The sequence below is a fragment of the Papio anubis genome, unplaced genomic scaffold (assembly GCF_008728515.1).
Source record: "Papio anubis isolate 15944 unplaced genomic scaffold, Panubis1.0 scaffold444, whole genome shotgun sequence".
Classification (NCBI taxonomy): Eukaryota; Metazoa; Chordata; class Mammalia; order Primates; family Cercopithecidae; genus Papio; species Papio anubis.
The window spans coordinates 11,717-19,816 of record NW_022164614.1 but is presented as its reverse complement, the minus strand read 5'-3'; the positions used below and the strand labels follow the sequence as shown (position 1 = coordinate 19,816).

At 40.6% G+C, this 8,100-nt stretch overlaps 1 long non-coding RNA gene across 2 annotated transcripts; it reads right to left on the bottom strand.

Moving 5' to 3' along the window:
* Positions 1 to 2,125: 2,125 nt before the first annotated feature.
* On the bottom strand, positions 2,126 to 5,508 carry LOC116273182. 2 transcript variants are annotated; one of them, XR_004181642.1, is made up of 3 exons: positions 4,742 to 5,508; positions 4,185 to 4,496; positions 2,126 to 4,093 (listed from the first exon to the last, which is right to left on the bottom strand). It is a non-coding gene; the product is annotated as an uncharacterized LOC116273182 (long non-coding RNA). The 2 variants fall into 2 exon arrangements; XR_004181641.1 differs by having other exon boundaries at positions 4,185 to 5,508.
* Between the last annotated feature and the right edge of the window lie 2,592 nt (positions 5,509 to 8,100).

The window sequence follows — 8,100 nt, the reverse complement described above, 5'->3', positions numbered from 1 at the left end:
GCTTCTGCATCTTTGCAATGCTTAGTCATAGTTATAATTCCTGAATGCTCCGCAATCTTAACTCAGGTTTTTTTCACCTGTGATAAATGTAATATTTATCACATCAATATTAAGAATAATTCAACACTAAGAATAATTTGTATAATAATAGATAATACACTTTATACTTATTATTATCTATTTTGGGACACATCTCTCCACTAGGTAGAGTAGGGACCTTCTGTGTTATTTCAAGAGACAGATGCAGCAGCTGTCACATCAGAGGTGCTCAAAAATATCTTTTCAACAACAAAAAAAATTCTGTCTAAGCGTACTCTTCCAAGGTCCATCAGGGAGCTCACCATCTTGAGAAGTTAATAACAGCTGCCATGAATCCAATACCTGACATAAACCAGACACAGTGCCTGGTGAGTTACAGACATTATCCTAGGTGAGGAAATTGAGGCACAGTTTGTCGCTAGTCCAAGGTTGCATAGCTGGTGAGTGGTGGAGCCGGGACTGAATCCCAGGACTGAATCCCAGTCTTAACCCCAGTAGTTTGTCATATAATGAGAAAATTATTCTTGCCATTATATCTGTCTCCCTCTCTTATTCATTCATTCATTCATTTAACCTACACTTAAGTCACTTAAGGACAGCCTTGTCCTTACTGCTTCCACAGTGTGGCTAAGCATGTGGACATCCTGAGGGAATACCCTTCAGAGATTTCTGACTTCCACAAGCTCACAGAAGGGTAAAGAGAAAGGCCCCAATACTGCAAAAAATAAATAGACAAATACAATCCAGTAATGATAAGGGACTCTTGTCTTCGATCTTCATAGCACTGTTCTTTGACAGACTGCAAACCTCTCAGTATATCAGCAGTGAAATCATAAAAAGATTGTTATTGTTTTGCTTTTTTTTCATACAGAAACAAAGCTAATTACTTTGCAACATCTTCAGGCTCTGAGGAAGATCAAATTAAGCAGGTTATCTTGGTACTGTCCATTACCCCAGGCCTGCTTGCCTATCCCGGCTCTAATTGCCAGCTTTCCTGGGCAGAAATAATTCCAAGCTGCATGCTCTGCACTTTCTCCTCCTTTTTAATATCATCAAATTTGAAATAGACATACACAGCAGCAGAGTTGCTGGAAGTATTATAGAAGCCCAGTAGGAGATTTTTGCATATTTATGAAAATAGTTTACCTTCTGCTATGACAATAACAAATGTTCACAGTCTCAGCAATTTGCCCACTTTGTTTGAGGAAAACCAGGAGTGCATTAACAATTTAGGAAGGGCTTTTGAGGGGTGGTTACACCATTATCTTATTTTCCCTAAAGTTATCATTTCAAGAGGGTATTTTTTGGTGCAATTTCTAATGCAAGGAATGTCCATCTTCTGACAATGATAAACAGGGAAACTTTTTCAATCCTCCCCAAAATGCGCCGATCGTTTAGGTCAGACTTTGACAAACTTAGTCTAACAGGTTATATGAGGAATTCATACCCAACAAATATAACTTTTGCCTATTTTTTTTGACAACTACTTATGATTGACTTGTCAGTCTCAGGACTTGTTTTCAGCTTTCTAAAAATCTTTCTGACCATGTTAAGTAAGGAAGGTTGCAAGTCTGACTCGGCAATAGTTAACATGTAACCTTTCTCTAGAAAGAGAATGAGGATGTCAGAAAAAAAATGTTTTCAAGTGGAAAGACGACTACAGTGCCTTTAATGACACTAAATCTCTGTCTGGCAGCCAATATTTGTATAAGACTATTCTAGCTACGAGAACAGTTTACTGTAATTTTAAAATGGCCTAAAATAAATGAGCCCCAGGTGGAAGAAGCTAAATGGTATATTAGAAAGAGCAAAGGTTTTGAGGTTAGACAGACTTGGACACAAATCCCCACTGTCTCACTTACTTGTCGTGGCCTTCTGGAAAATATTTTAACCTTTTCGAGCCCCCATTTCATGAGCTGTAAAATGGGGATAATCTTGCCTAGGGTTTCATAAGCTTGAGCTGACAAAAAGAACCTGTAGCTCTGAGTACATAGTGCTGGTAGAATGTGCGTAGGTGCTCAGTAACCTCTCTCACAGAGTACGTGTTCCATGTTTTACTATTATTTGTGTTATACTTATCGTACAGTTTAAATGCTGTTACTTATATTTGTTTTCTGTGGCTGCTGTGACAAATCACCACACACTTGGTGGCTTACAGTAACAAAAGTTTTTTCTCTTAGAGCTCTGGAGGCCAGATATCTGAGATTAAGATGTTGGCAGGTCTGTGCTCCCTCTGAAGGCTCTAGTGGAGAGCCTTTTCTGGCTCTTCCAGCTTCTGGTCACTCCATAGGTTCCTCAGCTTGTGGCTGCAAAACTCTAATCTCTGTCTTTGTCTTCATGTGGCTTTCTTCTGTTTGTCTTCTCCTGTTTTGCCTGTTATAGGGACACTGGTCACTGAATTTAAGGCACACCCAGATAACCCAGGCTGATATCATCTTGAAATTCTTTACTTAATGACATCCTCAAAGATTCTTTTTCCAAATAAGGGCACATTCACAAGTTTTGGAGATTAAGACATGGACATATTTTTTTGAGAAACACCATTTAGTCCACCACACTAGTATATTGGAAACTACCATGAGCCAACTTTCGCAAGATGATTTATTCCAGTTGCTTAGCTTTTTAAAAAAAATCATTTGCAGCATTATTAAGCTGAAAAAAATACCATCTAATTCAAAATATTACAGAGACTAAACAAGAATTGAGAGCTTTGGGTTTTGTTGTAATAAAAACCTTATATCTTGGTATAAACTTACATAATTTGTAGCCCCACTGTCCATAGTATCTTTAACTCAGGGGATCTTTGATACTCACCGCACAAAAGTACAGTCATTTTCAAACCTCACTTTAAATAAATACATCAAATCCATATTTTAATCTTTCCTTTGCCTTTAAAAATAAACCAATATAGATAGAACTTTCTGACACCCATAAAAGCTAGTTTGAGATCACTCAACTCATTTGCATGGATGACCTCTACTTGAACTCATTTCTCTGGAAATAAAAGTTTAGTGCACTACTAATTCAACTTAGAAAGTAATTGAAAGACTTCAGCAAATGAGGAAAATTCTCATTTTATAGGGACTAGGGACTTAATTCAAATGAAAAAACCTTCACTGATGACATGAGTTAATTGTGCAGTTAACATAAAATAACCCTACCTAGAATTATAAAGACTCTGAAAGTATCAGTTCGCAGGTATCAATGATTAAAAGATTCTTCAACAGAACATCACATTTCTTGAATTTTCTGCATATTGTATATTAAAGAAGATAGTCAGTGACCACTATTAAGTCTAATACTTTATATAATTTCATTTGATAGAACCCTATTACAACCTCAAAATCTAGACATAGAGTTTCTTCAGTTCCCAAGACACGACACTCTCTCTTTTGCTGAATCCTTAACTTCTACCTCTAAATGTCAGAGATCTCATGGCTCAGCCCTAAATCCTCCTATCTAGTTACATACCTCCTTGGAAATTCCATCCATTCCTCTGGCTGCTAATACTATTCACATGCTACTAATGCCCAAATACTCTATCTCTCTGAGGTTGAGTCCCATATCAATCTACCTATTTAATGTCATTACTTGGATACCTCATAGTCATGTCAAAAGTAATCTGCTGAAAATTAATTCTTTTTTAGGTTGGGTTCCCTAAAAGCAGAGGTTCAGACAAGAATTCTCAAGTAACTTATAATATTGAAATTGATTTAGTGATAGTCAAGTGATTTATTTAATTAGTGTTCTCAAAAGGGAAGTGAGAAAAACAGGAGAGGGCTGGGCAAAAAATGTGAGTGAGTCTAGCTTCAACATGATCCCATAAGGAAGCTCTGGAATGCAAATTGTGCACTCAGCTGATCCCACCTTGAGGCAAGGAGACTGACCTTTTGTTACCACATGTCCAGTTTCCAGCTTCCTCAGGAGTGAGAGGTTATAGGACCTAACCTCCCCAACACTGCAGCTAGTGTCTTGCTGGGGAAAAGCTCCAGAGAAGGTGGCAGCTATGAGCAACTAGCATCCGGCACTCACAGCAGCTGGAAAAAGGGGAAATCTGCCAAGAGAAAAGGCAAGAACAGGGCATCAATAACATCCACTATAGCTTCTTAATTAATCCCACACTACATGGTCAAAGTTCTACCTACCAATTCTCCCTGATATCCACCATCTCTCTATTTCTTCTCCGAGTAACCTAGTGTGCAGGATTTTTCTCAGTCACTTTGCCAGCCAGGGACCTCCACAGTCAGTGATGTCCCCACCTGGACCTTGCTCAGTCCTGGGCCTGACACAGGAGGTACCCCATTCACTTGGCCTGCTGGGCCACACCTGGCTTACACACCGGCCTGGATCCTGCACTCACTGCAGGTTCCATGCTCAGCCTGCAGCTTAGCTGGGCATGCCCCAGCCCGCCTGTGTTACGGCTCGTACCCATGTTTGGTGGTTCTCACGTCCTTGTCCTGCATCCAAGAATAATAAGGTTACGTTGACAATCAATGGGTGAGGAGGGCAGAGAAGAATTCTACTGAGTGACAGAACAGCTCTCAGTTCCTCACAAGCTGAGGAATGTATGGAGTGACCAGAAGCTGGAAGAACAAGAAAAGGCTCTCCATTGGAGCCTTCAGAGGGAGCACAGACCTGCCAATGTCTGCAAGTGTATAACTTCTTAATTAATCCCACACTATGTGGTCAAAGTTCTACCTACCAATTCTCCCTGATATCCACCATCCCTGAAACCCCACCCTAAGTTGGGTGGTCTCCCTCTCAGTGTAGCTCGGTCTAGGGCTTTTATGAGCTCAGAATGGGTAGTACATGCTGATTGGTTTGTGAATATGCATACGTAAAAAAGGTTAAAACAAAAGCACCACTCAAAGGTGGGCATGACAGTGTAGAAAACCAGTTAGGGAAGGGTAGGTATATGTAAAATAGGTGAAGGGTGAGGATCAATCAGAAGAAAGTCACCAAATGGGAAAGGAGACTCTCAATCCAGTCCATGGATTTGACTTGTAGCTTGGCTTCCAGGCTTTAAACTTTCTCAGCTTGAAGGTAGAGTTTCACGGGGGACCCGCTCCTGTCTGCCTTCTGCCACTATCACTAGGCCAAGCTACTACCACGTCTTATTTCAACTAGTAAAATGCTTCCAACACATGCCTTTATGTCCACCTTACTCATCAGCAATACACTGACCTCAGAAAAGCCAGGATTATTATTTTTTAAACACAAATCTGGTGGCTCCAAATGCTTTAATGTCTTCTTATTGCCTTTATAACTAATTTCAAAATCAAGGCCCAGATCTCAGAGCCACTGTGGCATTAGGTCCCTGACTCCAGTGCACTCTCCAATGACCTCTCCCTCTGATATACTATGCATCTGATGCTTCTAGTACTTTGGTCCATACCTATATCACTAGAAGTTTCTGCCTTGTGACCGTCACTCATGTTATTTCCACTAATGAAATGAGAATACTATTTTTTTTTTTTTTTTTTTTGAGATAGAGTCTTACTCTGTCACCCAGACTGGAGTGCAGTGGTGTGATCTCAGCTCATTGCAAGCTTTGCCTCCTGGGTTTAAGTGATTCTCCTGCCTCAGCCTCTCAAGTAGCTGGAATCACAAGTGCATGCCACCACACCCAGCTGATTTTGGTATTTTTAGTAGAGATAAGGTTTCGCTATGTTGGCCAGGCTGGTCTCAAACTGCTGACCTCAAGTGATCCACCCACCTTGGCCTCCCAAAGCACTGAGATTACAGGCATGAGCCACTGTGTTCTGCTAAGTATGTTTTTTTCTAAGTCTCTGTTTATTTTGTTTCAGGTCTCAGGTTCAAGGACAATTGCCTGAAGGAGACCTCTTCTGATCTCACCTTGTTCACAGCAGTAATCACAATCTACAAGGTTATTTGTTCTCTGAAAAACCTAACTATTGAATGAGCTGGATTTGGTGTATGAAAGCAGAAAACAATTTTCTATTAACCTTGATCTTTTGACTTATTATCCTCCACACTGGATAATCCCATTGCTTCTTCAGCTTCTCTCAGATATTAAAAATTCCAATCCAGTGAAACATCCACACTTTTAATATCTTTGACTTATACTGTTTAAAGCTTTTTATCTCACCCAGCTTGGATCTGCCTTGGGCTGGCAACACAGCATTGAACAGGTAGGGAATGATCAACTTCTTTGGGAATGATCAACTTCTTTAGGATTCCCCTAAGCTTGTGTTCCTCTCCTGGCCGCACCCAGCTGTCAATGATGAGACTTAACTAAATAAAAAGTAACTATAAAATAATCTGCTATTAGGTGGGAGATATAATAAGCATACATGCTATTTTTGCAGGTAGATAAAAATATATGTACAGTTCCATCCAGAAAGTCATGTGATTCTCCTCAGTTTGCGATTCAGTTTATCATTCTACTCAGATAATAAGTCAAGAGATAAAGGTTAATCAGAGAACTAATCAAAATTAGTTCTTTCCCATCATTTAACTTTTTGTAAAAGAAAGTTTCATATTTACTTTTCTATTTGGGACCTACTGTAGGCAATTATAGCTTTCACAATATGATCCTTTAGAACTATGGTTAATAGCTTAATAGCCCTTTTGACAATTTCTGGATTCTTGAAAATCAGAGCCCCACTAATGTGAAGGAAGTTTGCCAACAACTGTGAACATGGGAAGTGAGTGGGAAACTGAGTGTTGGTGCCCAAGTCCCAGACATGACCTGCCACAGAATGGGCTCCTTAGTGAGAGAGGGATGACCCTAGTGGGAACTGAAACAGCCTCAAAGCTGGAGGCCCTCCTCTCCTCCCCTTCTGCACTATCCTAAGTTTCTGTCAGCACCCCACAACAAAACCTCACCACCTTACCCCAAGCTGTTAAGAGTAAGCTTGGTTGTACTTCATATCTTGAAGATTCTTATAGGCATCTTCAGATCGTCTGGGGCAATTAACTTCTGACTGCTAGAAATGACCAAAATCCCAACTTACATGCCTGTTCATGGAGCTGTTTACCTTAATATCTGTTTGTCGAATTTCCCCCTGTTCTGCTATGTATCACAAAGAGTGGGGAAGCAGTGAAGGGAGAAGACTAGCTGACCCCTGCAGACTGTGTTTTTCAGGATCCTATGCCAAGAAAGGCACTAATGGAAGATTGGATGTTCCATTAGTGGGAAGGAGGGAGAAATTCCCACTTCTATGTTTATGGTGTGATTCCCAGAAGCCACTGTTTCTCTTCTTGGTCTCCAGAAAACCCTGTGATGACCTGCCCTGATTCCATTTTTTCACCAGGTGACTGTCACCCCAGTGCTCCAGTAACAACACTCCCCTCTGGTCCCTTCAGACTTAGGGTAAGAGCTTCCTACCATCATTCATTTCTGGTTTGCCTCCCTCTGTACTGGATGCTTTCTCAGCATCCTCCCTGCATTCTATATAGCTGTGGAAACAATTCTCTGTGTTTGTTTTAACTCCTCAGAGTGGGTTCTGTACTTCTAGTGGGACGCTGGCTGATCGAGGCTGACTTTAGAAAAGGTGAGTGGGATGGGGCGGGGCAGTGCAGAGATGAACAAAAACTTTTGACTGTGGTATGCAGAAGAATGAGCATGCTGTTAGAAATGAACAGGACATCAGAAATGATTCAGACTGAAAATAAGATGTCGTTATCTACCAAAATGCTACATTGCAGGGAGGAAGAGAATTATTCACCACCACTTTAATGCTAGCGAACCATCATACCCAAGGCCTTAACACATCAAAACCACAGGCTTTCTTTCATGCAAGAGTACATTACTGGGCTTCCCCTTCCAGAACTGCTTCACTCTCAGCAGGAAAGCAAAGGGATCCTGTCGCTCAGGGAGTAGACAAGAGACCTTGTGATATTCAGGATGGGTGATGGGGATGCAAACTTCAAAATGGTTACTTGAAAGTGGTATTCCTAACATATTCTATAACTATTAGTGAGTTCCTACCATGTGTTGTGTTGTTTTAGGTACTGGGGATAGAGCAGTGAGCAAATAAAACAATGCCCTGTCTTCAAAGAGTGTATAATATGACAGTGGAAGGATGGGAGATACAA